General features: G+C 38.4%; 1 long non-coding RNA gene across 2 annotated transcripts in view; it reads right to left on the minus strand.

Moving 5' to 3' along the window:
- Positions 1-5755: 5755 nt before the first annotated feature.
- Positions 5756-16061, minus strand: part of LOC127666768 (uncharacterized) — a 48566-nt gene continuing 38260 nt past the window's right edge. The window contains exons 2-4 of one of the 2 annotated variants that reach the window (XR_007973704.1): positions 9525-9817; positions 7356-7563; positions 5756-6063 (exon numbers count right to left, since the gene is read on the minus strand). This is a non-coding gene — a long non-coding RNA (uncharacterized LOC127666768). The other variant, XR_007973705.1, reaches the window with a different exon arrangement.

A 16061-nucleotide genomic window follows, 5' to 3' on the forward strand; every position in this document is an offset into this window, starting at 1 on the left:
TATGCTCCTGTGTGTGGTTAGCAGCCTTGGATTTTCTTTTTTTCCTCCACTATACATGCCTAGAGCCCTTTGCTTTTAGAACTCTGCGTAGATGCCAAACAAGCCTCTAAAACAACATAACTGAAGCCCTTTAGAGGAAGAGTTGGGAGAATTTCACACCAGTCTAATCTATAAAGTATATTTCATGCTAGTTCAGGTTCAGGAAAATCAAGTAAAGTAGGATTTTAGGGGCTGGAGAGATGGCTCAGTGGTTAAGAGCACTGCTCTTCTGGAGGTCATGAGTTCAAATCTCAGCAACCTTATGGTGGATCACAACCATCTGTAATGAGATCTGATGCCCTCTTTTGATGAGTCTGAAGACAGCTACAGAGTACTCACATATAATAAATAAATCTTTTAAAAAATAGTATTTTAAATGTCTTCATTGAAGTTATTCTGTAGTGGGGTCTGTTTCTACTACACAAATGCTCTTCCATTCAGCAAAAATTCCAGATAATCTACTTCTTTTTATTTTATTTCATGTAATGATGAGGTGTCTTCTTGTAGCCAAGTCTTGCCTGCATTGTGATATTTTGCACCCAGTACATTCATTTGGTTTTCAGGTGTGGTTGCTATATACATTTTTTTTTTACATTCCTGGATATTTACATACATACACACATACATATCTTACACAATGTCTAATCACCTGGACAACAATGAAGCAACCACATTTCCACAGCTTTAGATCCTGGGTGAGCTGTGGCTTCAGGGACACAAGCCAAAAGCCAGAATTTCCGGCTTATGTTCCTGAAACCTTCTCAAGTGTAATTTGTAAGGTCTACTTTAGAAGAAATTCTAGTTCATATACTTGCAAAACCATAATCTGTGAAACATAGTTTAAGAGACTACAGACGGATTAAATTATAAAGATGAACCTAACTGAAATTCCAGATAAAGTCTAGAAAACTGGATGAAACCAGAAGGACCAAGAGTTCCAGCCCTCCTATGGAGCTCTGAGGGATTAAACCACCAATCAAGAGCACACATGGAGGGACCCATGGCTCCAGCTGCATATACAGCAGAGGATGGCCTTGTTGGACATCAATGGGAGGAGAGGTGCTGGATCCTGTGAAGGCTCAGTGTCCCAGTGTGTGTGTGTGTGTGGGGGGGAATGACAGACCAGGGAAGCAGAAGTGAGTGGGTTGGCCAGCAGGGGGAGGGGAATGGATAGGGGACTTTCAGAGGAGAAAAGAGGAAAGGGAATAGCCTTTGAAATGTAAATAAACACCAGGCAGTGGAGGCACATGCCTTTAATCTCAGCACTTGGGAGGCAGAAGCAGTGGCAGAGGCAGGCAGATTTCTGAGTTCAAGGGCAGCCTGGTCTATAGAGTGAGCTCCAGGACAGCCAGGACTACACAGAGAAACCCTGTCTCGAAAAACCAAAATAAATTTTTAAAAAAGTAAATAAACAAAATATCTAAAATATCTTGTAATAAAAAAAGAGTTCAAGCCCAGATTCTTCAATGACATTCTATCTTTAAAACCTCAGCAATTCCCATGTAATCTGATTTCTCATTAAAACTGAAGTCTATCCTATTTAAACAATATACACTGGAAATGAAGTTATAGCTAGATCATGATAAGGCTAGGCCAGCTTGCAGGAAACCTCCTTATGGAGGTAAATTTTTTACCTGATATGGACACTGGCTCCAGGGTTCCTACTCCCAGCAGGACCAGGCAGTGATCCAAGCTTGAGGACACTGACATCTCTTTGCCTTCCTCTGAGCCTTTTATACAGTTTTCTTCTCTCACCTCCCCATAGCCCCACCTTCCTCACACAAGCTTCTTCTTTCTCATTGGTCCATTGAATCCCCACCCACTCAATCCTGTTAAAGAATTCCCCCATCCCCCACCCCAAGACAGGGTTTCCCCCTGTAGCCCTGGCTGTTCTGGAACTCACTTTGTAGACCAGGCTGGCCTCAAACTCAGAAATCTGCCTGCCTCTGCCTCACAAGTGCTGGGATTAAAGGGGTGTGCCACCACTGCCTGGCTTTTTTGTTTGTTTGTTTGTTTGTTTTTGTTAAGATTCACATTTCCTGCTGTTGGTTGATTGAATCAGAGTTTCTGATTCAGTCCTCCAAGGAGGATCTTCTTGTGTGAAATCAAAAACACAGAATTAAAAAGTCCAGATTCCACTGTCTGCTTGACTGACTTATGTTGTGTTAGTTCATATCTACACTTGTTTATATATGGATATAATTACTCTATGTGGTTTTAATGTCTCTGTTTGTGCATTTGTTTCAGTGTATTCATTACTGTGAACATGTACTTGACTGTGTAGGGAGTTGCATTTTAGCAAAAGTTTAAATACCGAGGTTTTCTCTCAAAACAACAAGACCACAACAATTAAAAGCCAAATACAAAACAAAGAAACGAAGAAACAAAACCCATATGCTCATGTTGATGATGTGAAAGTGTTGCAGTTGGTTGCATGAACCTGCAAGCCTTGCTACAGAGAAGTTTAGTTGGGATAATGTTTGGTCAAGGACTTTAGAACCATCATGATCAAGATGGGTACTTAGTTATAAGTGTGAAAACCAAGATCAAAGCATTATGAGATGGAAGTCAAAGAAATAATAAGGCTCTAACAACACAGCTGTGCAATCCCTGCACGTGGTACACACCATTGAACTCTAGCAGTAAAGGCAGGAACATGTCTATGAGTTTCAGGGCAGCCTGATCCAGACAGTGAGAACTAATTTCTTTAGCCATGCATAGAGGTACACCCCTTTAATCATAGCACTCAGAAGGCAAATGGAGGTAGATCTCTTTGAGTTCCTAGCCAGGATGCTCTAGAGAGAGAAATCAAGGACCCCCCAGAGCTGTACAAGGTGATACTATTTTAGGGATGACAGGGGCCTGGGGGCTGGCAGGCAAAGCTTTAATAAGCACCCATGCATTCTCAGTATTTGGTGCCTACCTTTGATTCTAGTAGTCCAAAAGCAAAGACAGGAGGATCTCTGTGGGTTTCAGGCCAACTGGATCCACACAGTGAGAACTTGTCCAACAATATCAAATTCCAAACACAAAACAGTGGTACCTTTCTCGAAGAAAACTGTAGAAACCTCAGTTCATCAAATGGACCTTGAGAACCTATTTAACCAGTGACCCTAGACAGGTTTAGAGTTAAAAGTACTGGTTCCAAACTCGAAGACCACAGTTGTATTTCTAGATCCCAGGAAGATAACACATCTGAAAGGTTTTCTCCCACCTCCACACGTGCACCATGACAAATGGCCCAATCACCAGTAATTAGAAATCAAAACTTGCTGGGAATTTGGTACCTGCCTTTAATCCTAGAACTTGTGAGGCAGAGGCAGGCAAATCTCTATGAAATATGGATCCCCTGTGTATTATCTTGGGTTCTCTAGAGTCAGAGAATGTATGGGCAGACTCTATATAGTTAGAAAATTTGTCGATGACTTACAGTCTGTAATTCAACTCCCCCAAAATGGGCAGCAGCAGCTGTGGATGGAAGTCCAAGGATCTAGCAGTTGCTCAGTCCCACAAGGCAAGCAGGCAAGGAAGAGTGAGTAAATCTTCCTTCTTCCAATGTCCTTATATATCTGAAGTAGAGGGTATAGCCCGGATTAAAGGCTGTAGGTCTCCAACAGAGTGTGTGGACAAGATTAAAGGCATGTGGGTCTCCTGCAGACGGTGTGGCTTAGATTAAAGGCATGCACCTCTATGCCTTTAATCCCAGATGACCTTGAACTGGGAGATCTACTTGTCTTAATCTTCTGGAATTCATAGCCTGGACACCCCTTCATTGAAGGGGTTCTGCATCTGTAAACTGGCTCAAGACTGTAAATGGATTCACTGGCTGAGGTTGCCTTTTGCCATGATCCAATGCAGCCTTTCTATTATTTGAGGATTTTTCTGCTTATACAGATCAAACAGATATGCAGTAGGTTTCCTATGTATTTCATCCCTGAAAACACCATGATTGATTAGCCAGCACCAAAGGTTCAAACGACTTATATCATTATAAATTCCACCTCTCTGCCCATTACAGGGTATGTTATTATAAACATTGTTTTGTTTACGCTGTCCATTATAATAACTACGATCACCTTGTCTCTGGCAATTCAATGCTGCCACCTGGCCCTTGTTCACTCGGGGCCAAATTAAACCCATTGAATTTAATTCATCTAATTGAGCAGCAGCATCTCCAACCCTAAGTTCTGGCACAAGGAAAAGGGCAAGAACAAAACTCTTTAAATGTGCTGGTGCCCCTCTCACCAGTTTGGGTCTTATAGGACTGGTGAAGGGCATATCTTCAGGACCTTCCCACTGTGGAGGATTGGGGTTTACACAACGTATCCACTCTAACATTGAAATTTCCCTAAGCCTTAAAATACCTTCATCAACACTAAGCCAAGGGATATCAGGCATCTCCAACTCCTTTTCAGTAGGCCATCAAACAAGCTTTTGACACCTTTTTTTTAACTGTGCGAACTTCCATGTTAAAACTAGAATCTCCACTCAGAGGGCCCATGCCAATAAACTCAGCCTGCTCTACTTTTATGTTCCTTTCACCATTATTCCACACTCTTAAAATCCATCCCCATGCATATTACCCAGACTTCTGCTTGAATGAATTAGCAAACTCATTAAGCTCCTTTTTAGTATAGTGTATTTCCTCATGGACTACACTTTCTATCTCCCCTTTAGGGGCCTGCTTTGCCTTGAGTCTGGTTATAGGTCTAGAAGAAACTATTGGTGGGCCCTGAGAAACATCAGTATTTTCAGCAAAAGTCACTGCTAGTTTATCAGGCTCTGAGGGATTAATATCCTCAAGTGGAGAAGGCATTATTTCAAGGGGTGGGGCTGAGGGTACTACTTCTTCAGGTGGAGCAAATTCTTAAAAATCTGAAGATTCAAAGTTCTCAATTTCAACAGGGTCTTCCCACACATCCCCATCCCAAGTTATAGGATCCCATTCTTTGCCAATTAATGCCCTTACTTTAACTGCTGACACCTTCTGAGGTTGAGACTTAAATTTTCCCTGTAATTCAGCCAACCTTATAATGAGGACTTCAGTTTGATTTTCTGCTACTTGAGGTCTATGGCTGCTAGAGAGTAGATTCTTTTCAAGGGCACACTTAGCAACTTTTAGATTGTTTACTTGAGTCTGGAGTTCTTCAATTTTATCACACAACTCCTTCCTTTCCTTCATTGTTTTTTCCCCCCGAGATGCTAAGAGCAACCAGCCAGCAAAATCATTTTCTGATTTTTTTTCCCCAACTTGGAGAAAGTATTGTATATCACCAAATCACCTAATTCATCAAGATAATCAATGGCATTAGCTTCTTTAATCTTAAGATATAGTTTCATCCATGGGTCTTCAATATTCCCCGAGCTCCCAGGAGGGAGAGAATCTGGAGAAGTTTCAGTAGTTGAAGGTGATATTGGATCAACCAACCAACTCCAAAATTTTGAAACATTCATCCTTATACTTCTGCTTCTCTAGAACCACTCCCGGTACCAACTTAGTTTGGGTTCTCTAGAGTCACAGAACATATGGATAGTCTTTATATAGTTAGGGAATTTGTCAATGACTTACAGTCTATAGTCCAACTCCCCAACAATGATCAGCAGCAGCTGTGGATGGAAGTCCAAGGATCTAGCAGTTTCTCAGTCCCACGAGGCAAGCAGGTAAGGAAGAGTGAGAGAGAATCTTCTTTCTTCCAATGTCCTTATATATCTCCATCAGAGGGTGTAGTCCAGATTAAAGGCTGTAGGTCTCCAACAGAGAGTGTGGCCCAGATTATTAGCTTGTGGGTCTCCAGCAGAGGGTGTGGCCCAGATTAAAGGCATGTGCATCCATACCTTTAATCCCAAATGATCTTGAACTCGGAGATCTCCTTGTCTTAGCCGCTATGCTTCAAGTTCTCCATGCCAAGATCCAGGTCAGAAACTTATATCTCTGAGCCTCCAAATTAGGTTCATAGGTGAGCCTTCCAATTCTAGTCTGTAGTTCATTCCAGATATAGTCAAGTTGACAACCAGGAATAGCCACTAAAATATCCAAGATTATTTTATAGTTTCTTATTCAACTGTACTGTAGTTTAGTTAAAGGGTGGCATTGAGAGATAGAACTACGTATCAATTTACATGTATAGAAAAATTTTCATATCATATCTAGTGTCTTACATCTATGAATTCTTAAATTATATTTATCTCTAAAGATCCCTCATTAATTATGATTATTTCAAGACATTTATTTAGAAATTTAGTATGTCTCATAGTAAAAACTTTATTGCAATTGAAATTTTAAGTTTCAAATATCTCCCTTAATGATTATTATGCCTTGTTTTAGAATACCAGCAAGAAGTTATGAGCTTTTTCTGGTAATGATTTTTGCTACTGATGAGATCAACAAGAATCCTTATCTTTTACCCAATATGTCTTTGATGTTCTCCATCATTGTTGGTTTGTGCCAAGATACATTGGGAGTTCTGGATATATTATATTCACAACAAAACAATAGCATGGATTTTATTAATTATATCTGTTTAAAATATGAAATTTGTGATGTAGACATTAGAGGACCATCTTGGAAAACGCCCTTAAAACTTGCCGTTCATTCTAGGACACCAAAGGTAAGAATGTATGACACTGAATAAATCAACAACATTAAATTCCATTTAAATGTGCCAACAATAAAAATTTTAAAGCATGAATTAATGAGTGTTCTGCTACAAATACACACAGACAGACACAGACAGACACAATATATATCACTGTATAAACATATCACAATATAGATAGATAGATAGATAGATAGATAGATAGACAGATAGTTATAAAGGAATTAAACAATCAGGTCATAAATGTACAGGACAAACAGTTGAAACTGTGTTCTAGAAAATTCAGACTTGTTAGGAACAGACTCGAATATAAATAGAATAATACATGCTATTTAGAATAAAATCATACTCTACTTGAGAGGAGTTTGGAAAGGTGTGCAACATTATTTGTATATAATTCCAAAGATTTTAATAATCATATTCCACATGCAGATATTTCATCTACTCTTTTACATCCTTTAGGTTTTCTTTGGACCATTTAATCCTAACTTAAGTGACCATGACCAGTTTCCTTATGTCCACCACGTAGCCTCCAAGGACACACATTTGTCCCTTGGCATGGTCACCTTGATGCTTCATTTTAGATGGACTTGGATAGGACTGGTCATCTCAGATGATGACCAGGGCATTCAGTTTCTCTCAGATTTAAGAGAAGAAATGCAAAGTCATGAAATCTGTTTAGCTTTTGTAAATGTGATTCCAGAAACCTTGCAGACATACCTGACAGAGTCTTTGATATATGATAAGCAAATTATGGCATCTTCAGCAAAGGTTGTTATCATTTATGGTGAAATGAACTCCACTTTAGAAGTCAGCTTTGGACGATGGGAATATTTAGGTGCTCAGAGAATCTGGATCACAACTTCACAATGGGATGTTATCACAAATAAAAAGGAATTCAGTCTTGATTTCTTCCATGGGACTGTCACTTTGGCACATCAAGGTAGTGAGATGACTAAATTTAGGAATTTTATGCAAACTGTGGATACTAACAAATACCCAATATACATTTCTGAGTCTATACTGTGTTGGAATTATTTCAATTGTTCAATCTCTAAAAACAGAAATAATATGGAACATTTCAAATTCAACAACACATTGGAATGGATAGCACTGCACAAATATGACATGGCCCTGAGTGAAGAAGGTTACAATTTATATAATGCTGTTTACACTGTGGCCCACACCTACCATGAACTAATTCTTCAACAAGTACAACACAAATACTATACAAATACAGATACCAGCAGAATACAAAGGAATATTTACTGACTGTCAGCAGGTTAAGTTTCTTATATTTCATTATGCGTAGCTACGTCAATATGATCTTTAAAATGGACCCAGAGAAACACATGTACATTTGTTAGAGATTATTCTCTCAGCAGAAATATTTCTACACTACAAAACTCCCTAATTAATCTTTTACATGGATGAACATCATGCACAAGGAAAACATTTAATAGGAAACAATCTTATTTTAAGATATCAGAGAGTTCTGTGAAAACACATCTCAACATTTCATCAAATTTTTTCAAAAGTCAAAATAATACCCAAGGGTTATATAATAAAGACTTATGTGATGACTAGAGTAGAATATTTTTCTAAAGAGTGATTTCTCCAGAATCAGTACATGTGCTGTATCTAATAGTTACTCATTTAAATTAACAATGATTTACAAAGCCACAAATGATTAAGACTGTACACATTATTAAGTTTATTTTTATCTCATATTTGTTTATTGACTATACATGAAAGGTCAACAGACATTCTTTATTTTCACACATATTCAGAATTCCTGTTCATTTGCTCATTCATGGCTACATTTTTAAAAATGTATTTTTGACTAACATGGACACACACATGCACTCATACACATTCACTCACACCATGTTACTTGTTATATGGTAATCATTTTTCTAGACCATTTAAACATGGATTATTAATATGACGTATATGAATTTTCAGATATAAATGAGTTATTACTCCCGTATTTTACTACACGGGATCACTTCAATGCAGCTGTTTTTGTGAAAGTCATTAAGAAATTGGGGGAAATTCTCAATTTGGCTCTCCCTTTATTGATATGCATATGTAAACATCTAATGAAGGATTTCATTTAGGTGTCTTCCTTGCTGAAGACCAGGGTATTTGTTAACCCTGTTGGAGAACTGGTTAACATGAACCATAGGGAATATCAGTGTACAGAACATGACATTTTCATCATTTGGAATTTTCCACAAGGCTTTGGATTAAAAGTGAAAATAGGAAGCTATTATCCTTGCATCCCACAGATGCAACAACTTCATATATCTAAAGATGTGGAGTGGGCCACAGGAGAAACTTTGGTTGGTATTCTACAATTTTTAGCTTTTTACAAGATATTTAATTTTTAAATATGAGGCAGTCAAGTAATATCTCTGTGGTTAAGACCAATTGCTACTCTTGCAAAAGAACATTCTCAGTTATAAGCATCAGAATGTGATTACTCCTAACTTCATGTAAATCTGGTGTTAGGGATCAAAGGCCTCTGGATTCCATGTTTATACCCAAATGCCAATTTACCCCTTGCCCGTCCACTGTCACTGCCCGGAGCACAGAGAGGGTTTGCACTCCATCCCCCTGCAAACTTTCCTGAGCGGTTAGCCCGTGTCTTGCCAGGCCTCTCCAAACTCACAGACTTCATCTGCGGAGACGACAAGAGGACAGCGTGGACTTACTCCAGCGCTCAAAAAAAAAAAAAAAAAAAAAACCAAACAACAACAAAAAAAAAAACCCGCAGCATGGAGCACTATCTTCATCTGAATGCGCAAGTGAATGCGGTTCCATTCCACAATGCTCTGAGCCCGGGAAGCTCAGCAATCGCAGCAGTCGCTAAATGTGCGCACTCACCTCCTTCTCGCCTCTGCCAGACCTCTGACCAATGCGCACATTCAAACTCCCAGCCCACGTTCATTCACAAAAATTAAAGACAGGAAATGACAACAGTACAGGAGGCTGGATGCAGGGCGGGCGCTGTGGTGATGTCAGGGGTGGTGCCAGCAGTTGCTGGGTGACGGACAGGGACGCCAACATGGCGCCTGCCAGGGGCTGAGGTTCACAATCACGGGGTGGTGGCAGGGCTCGGTGGACGTCAGGGGGCATGGCCAGAGGTTGCTAGGTGACAGTCAGGGAATCCAACATGGCTGAAAAAAGCACATGAAACAAAATAAAAGAGCAAAAGGGAATGAGGGGATGAAAATATGTGTGGCCATTATGGACGAAGTATGGAGGTTCTTCATAACTTCAAAAAATAGGACTGTCCTATCCAGCTACATCAATCCTATGTATATACCCAAAAGAATCCAAAAACAGCATTACCACAAAAGGTACCTGCGCGCACAATACTTACTGCAATTCTATTCACTATTAAAGATACAAGTCAGCTTAAATGTCCATCAATAGATGAAGCCAAATAAAATGTAATTATGTTTACAAAATGGAATTTTATTCAGCTATAAAGGATACAGTGGCTTAAAGGGCAAAGTACTTGTCATACAAGACCAACAGCAATTTTAATAAGCAGAATCAACATGAAAGTGAAAGAAGAAAATCAACTTGACAAACTTGTTCTCTGACTTCTACAGGCACTCTGTAGTACAACTGTGCAAACACTTACCCATCATATGTTGAGTGAAATAAGCTAAACTAAGATAAATATTTAATGTTTTGTCTTATAAATCTCTCAAGACTTTATTATGCATGTATATGTGCACATAAGTATATTTGCATGTGTTTGTATATCATGAATATAGAAGGAATACTATTTGAGAAGTGGAAGGAAACAAGCAGTAGGGGAGAGGAAAGAGAACAATAGAAGTGGTCATAGTGCAAGTGCAAAAACCAAAACAACTTAACAATGAGCAAAGCCATAAAAAAAAGCACACATTAAGATTGTTTTCATGGGACTGGAGAGATGGCTCAGCAGTTAAGAGCATTGACTGCTCTTCCGAAGGTCCTGAGTTCAAATTCCAGCAACCACAAGGTGGTTCCCAACCATCTGTAATGAAATCTGATTCCCTCTCTTCTAGTGTGTATGAAGACAGCTATAGTGTACTTAGATATAATAAATAAATCTTTTTTTTTAAAAAAAGATTGCTTTTATGTTAGCTCAGTGGGCTCATGCTAACATACATAAAGGCAAAATACACATACACATAAATTTAAGCCAAAAAAAAAAAAACCCTCAGCTGGGAGGTAGTGATGCAAACCTCTATTTGCAGTACTTGGGAGGCAAAAACAGGCCTATATCTTGAGTTCCAGGCCAGCCTGGTCTACAGAGGGAGTACCAGGACAACCAGGGCTACACAGAGAAACGAACACTGTCTTGGGGGTAGGGGAAAGGAGATTGTTTCTATGCAAGAGAAAAGTGAAGGTGAAGATGATTTACACGTTTTCTGAAAACAAGTGGTAATTTGCGCCACAGATTTATAGACACAATCAATATGGACACTGCTGAGCACTGCATGAAGAACAGTTGTTCAGTATCTTCATAGTTCTAAAAGACAAAAGATAAGTTGCAAAGCAAGCCATGAATTATTTGAGAATATTAAAAATTATACCTGGAGGCTAAGAGGATGGTTCCACACTTGACTTATAAGCACCAGAACCTAAGTTTGATCCCAGAACCCACAAAGAATTACCAGGGTTACAAAACGGCACATAGTTAGTTGTAATCCCAGTCTTGAAGAGGCCGAATCCCTGTGGCTCTCTGATCACCTATCTCAAAGGAAATAGAAAGTGTCCTGAAGACAACATGTAAGGTTGTTCTCTGGCCTTCACATGCACACATATGCACTGGTATGTTATGTGTACATACACATATACACTTTTTTTAAAATAAAAAAAAATATTTTTTGAGACAGGGTCTCTGGCTGGCCTTGAACTCAAGAGATCCACCAGCCTCTGCCTCTGAAATGTTGGGATTAAAAGGATATACCATCATCCCCAGCCTTAAGATATTTTTAAAATAATCCATAAGGGGGACTGGACAGATGGCACATTGGTCCTTGCTGCTCTTGCATAGTATACAGCACACACATGGAAGCTCACAATCACTTGTAACTCCAATTCAAGGGAACCCAATGCTCTTTTCTGGCTTTCTTAAGACACTAGACCTACACATGGTATGTATGTATACATATATACACACATACATGCAGGCAAACCCTCATTGTTAACAAATAATTCTTAATATATAATTAACTTTTAGAAACCTACAGGTAAACACTGTAGCACAGAAAGACCTATAATTCCAGCAACTAGCAAGCCTGATGGAGAATACCTAGGCTTCAAATCCAATCTGGGCTACAGAGTGAATTCAAAGCCAGTTTTGGCGTTAGAAAAGAGGAGGAAGGAAGGAAGGAAGGAAGGAAGGAAGGAAGGAAGGAAGGAAGGAAGGAAGGAAGGAAGGAAGGAAGGAAGGAAAAGAAAAGAAAAGAGAGAGAGAGAAAGAAAGAAAGAAAGAAAGAAAGAAAGAAACAAAGAAAGAAACAAAGAAAGAAAGGAAGGAAGGAAGAAAGAAAGGAAGAAAGGGGAAAGACAGAATGCCCTTCTAGCTCTTGCAAACTTGCCTAGCATGTTTAAGGACATAAGTTCAACCCCTGGTACCACAAAGCAAACAAATCTACAAGAATATTTAAAGGTCAGTGATAAAGCAGTTTACACAGTTAGCACAACTGTAATAGACTTCCCAGCTAACTATAGAAAACAATTATTAAACATGAAAATATTTAAAAAATAAATTTGGGGAATCTGGAGAGATGGTTCAGCAGTTAAGAGCACTGACTGCTCTTCCAGAGGTCCTGAGTTCAATTCCCAGCAACCACAGGGTGGCTTACAATTATGTGTAATGGGATCTGATACCCTCTTCTGGTGTGTCTGAAGACAGCTACAATGTGCTCATATATTAATTAATTAGCTAATTAATTAATAAGTCTATCTTTTTTTAAAAAAGGTGAATTTGAAGTAGTGAGATGGCTCAGTAGACTGCCACCAAGTCTGATGATCTGAATTCAAGCCCTGAAACCATTACATGGTAGAAGGAAGAGTACCAATTTCCACAAGTTGTCCTCTAACCTCCACATGAGCACATTAAACACACAATAAACACATTGGGGTGGTTTAAACTAAAATGTCCCCAACAGGCTCACGTATTTGAATACTTGGTTACCAGCTGTTGTTGCCATTTTGAAGATGTTATGAAAACTTTATGAGATTTGACTTTGCTAAAAGAAGTCTATCACTAAGAGATAATTCCTATTTTGGCCATGTGCTGCTATGTTCCACAGCCCCACACCCTTGACATTATATTCTTCTGGAACCACAGTCAAAATAAATTCTTCTCTAAGTTGCATTTGGCCAAGGTATTTTATCACAGCGAAAGAAAACTAATACATGGATAAATATAACAAAAAAAATTTAAATGAATTTACAATCCCAACAAAAAATTTACAAAGTCTTCTAGTGGAAACACATGTGGAAATAAACATAGTCTAAGAATTTGAATAGGCCACCATAAACCAAGTTAGAGTAAGAAAGGAAAAAACTTGCACAACTTTTTTTAAAAAGCAAAGGACTTTCTGTGCCTCTATTCTCTTATGGGTGTAACCAAATTTCTTTGACAAACCAAACCCGTCCTCTAAGATTTTACTGTATCTCAATCCTATTCGTCCTCTACTGATCTGGACTCCTGACATTCTCACGTTGCCTCACAGTTTCTTCCATCATTAAACCCTTCCAAATTGGAGGGCAACTCTTCAAGACATGGAATGAGACAAAAGAAAGTGAAACCATAGGATTTAAGACAGGACATTTATAGAGAAGTTAAACATTGTATGCAGCAAGGACACTCCTTAAATTGTGGGAGTAAACTACTCAAAACACCTTCAAGAAGTCCTTGAAACTCATTAGATTCACTAGGCTCCTCTTTTCCCAAGCATATGCATAATGTAAAGACTGCTGAGAGTTACTCTCACACATTCTGAGTTACCTAGAAGAGGCAGACACCAGCTAAAATGAATGCCCCCAGGGGGAGGGGGACGACGACTAGAAAGGACACCCCCAAATTGCTGAACTGCTATCAGGTTATACAATGAAGCCCAGGTTTACAATTTTCATGAGCTGTCACCCGTCTGGGTGGCTTTACTGATATAGTGTCTTCTGAGTCATTTCTGCTTTATCACTGACTTTTAATTTAAATATTCTTGTAGGTTTGTTTGCTTTGTGGTCATTTTTGAGCCCCCCATAAAAATTTTTTTTTAAAAGCTAGGGTGGTAGTTCATGCCTGTAATCTCAGCACTCAGGAGGCTAAGACAGAAAGATCTCCAAGCCAAAGCTGAGAGCTACAAATTAAGTTTTGGGCCAGCCTAAGCAAAGACTTTCTTTATATTTATGTGAATATATCTATGTGAGTTCCTCCTGTAGCTTCTATGGCACTTCTCCCTATGTAAAATGTTCTTTTTTTAAGATTTATTTATTTATTATATGTAAGTACACTGTAGCTGTCTTCAAAAGACACTCCAGAAGAGGGCATTGAATCCCATTACAGATGGTTGTGAACCACCATGTGGGTGCTGGTATTTGAACTCAGGGCCTCTGGAACAGCAGTCAGTGTTCTTAACCACTGAGCCATCTCACCAGTCCCAGAAAGGTTCATTTTAATCTCATTGATAAAGACATTGAAAGCAGAAATAACTTCACATGGATACAAACATTAAATTCCCCTAACTTGCAAGCCATTCTTTACAGAGTGAGGAAATCAAAGCCTCCATTAGAATAATGGTGGTTACTCTGGCTGTCCTGCTAAGAAACAAAGCTAGAGTATTACAATGCTGAGAAAACTTAGAAACACATTTTATAAATTAATTTTTAAATAAAAGTAAATAAATACATATTTTTAAGTAAACAAGTAAATTATAGGATACTCTTTCAACATATTTGGGTATCTATTAAAAGTACTTTAATACCTTGTGGGTATTGTTTAAAAGCCTTCCCTGAATTGAATGATTCAGTAAGCATGATAATGGTAAGTGTGCAGTGACCTAACAAATATTAACTAACAAAAGATACAACAATGTCTAAGATCCTGTTCTAAATTCATTGTCCTGTTCCCTGACCATAAGAGGTGCAGGTGAAAAAAACAGAAGCAAAGGAAGCTGACCTGTAAAACCTTTCTAAAGCAATCAAAACTTTTAAAGCCTATCTTCTTGACTTAGAAATGGCTATTCCTAGAAGAGAAATAACTGGAACATAAAATTATTTTCGCTGGAAAAATTCAATAATAATTCAAGTAATTTTAATTACAACTTTAAAAACTCAAAATGAAAGAAATATTATAGTACCAGGATATGAAAAAAAATTACATACCTATTTAGTATACTTTGAAAGAGTAGATGCTGGCATGAGAAAATTTAATTGTTTGAAGAATGAAATATGGCAAATATATCATCTATCTCTTTAAAAAACAGAAAGTGGGGTTGCAGAGATGGCTCAGTTGTCAAGATCACTTGCTGCTCTTGCAGAGAACCTGGGTTCAGTTCCCAGCATTGGCATAGTGGCTAACAAGCATCTGTAACTTCAACTCCAGGTCATCTGACAGCCTCTTCTGACTTACTTGAACTCCAGGCACACAGGTGTACAGACATACATTCAGGCAAAGCATTCATGTATGCAAAATAACAAATCTTCAAAACATTTTAATAGCAAAACAAAAACTAAATTCTTCAAGTGTATACATATAAAAAAAAAAAACCCTTTGACCTAATATTCTAGTCTATTATTCAAGAGTTCCAAAGTGCCAATATGAACCTAAGCCAATAAAAATTCTTAAATTTTTTTCAAAAACTACATAGTTTGCCCATGGTTCTGAAGGATGGAGACAGATGGAAGAACATGAACTGGTCAGCAAAGTGTAGGGAGCAAAATCCTCACAGAGGGGCTGAGGCGAAGGAGGAAGGCTAAATCTTCTGGGCAGAACCCCAGAGAGGCGCCAAGTCAGTGACCGATGAACGAGGAAGGTCAGTAGTGAGAAGTGGGACTGAAAACATCTGTCATAGCAAGAAGTCAAGAGAGAATGTCTAAAGTTGATAAACCAAAAACACAGACACTATAGACATATCATTTAGAAGCATGGAGTTAAATCCCCAGGAAATCTGAACCAAAAATATTTTATGAAAGCATTTGTCCCTAGGGAGCAGCAACAACTCTTTAGTAGCAGTTTATTAGTAGAATTTTAGGTATTTAATTTTTAAGCTTTTATTATTTGTAATTTACATTTTATTCATTTTGTCTGAATATACAACCATAATTTTACTTATTAAGTCAGGGCTATAACTTATTTGACAGTGTTAGTCACCAACAAGATGTGGAATCAAACAAATCTACCGTAAT

Source organism: Apodemus sylvaticus, chromosome 16, assembly GCF_947179515.1.
Source record: "Apodemus sylvaticus chromosome 16, mApoSyl1.1, whole genome shotgun sequence".
Classification (NCBI taxonomy): Eukaryota; Metazoa; Chordata; class Mammalia; order Rodentia; family Muridae; genus Apodemus; species Apodemus sylvaticus.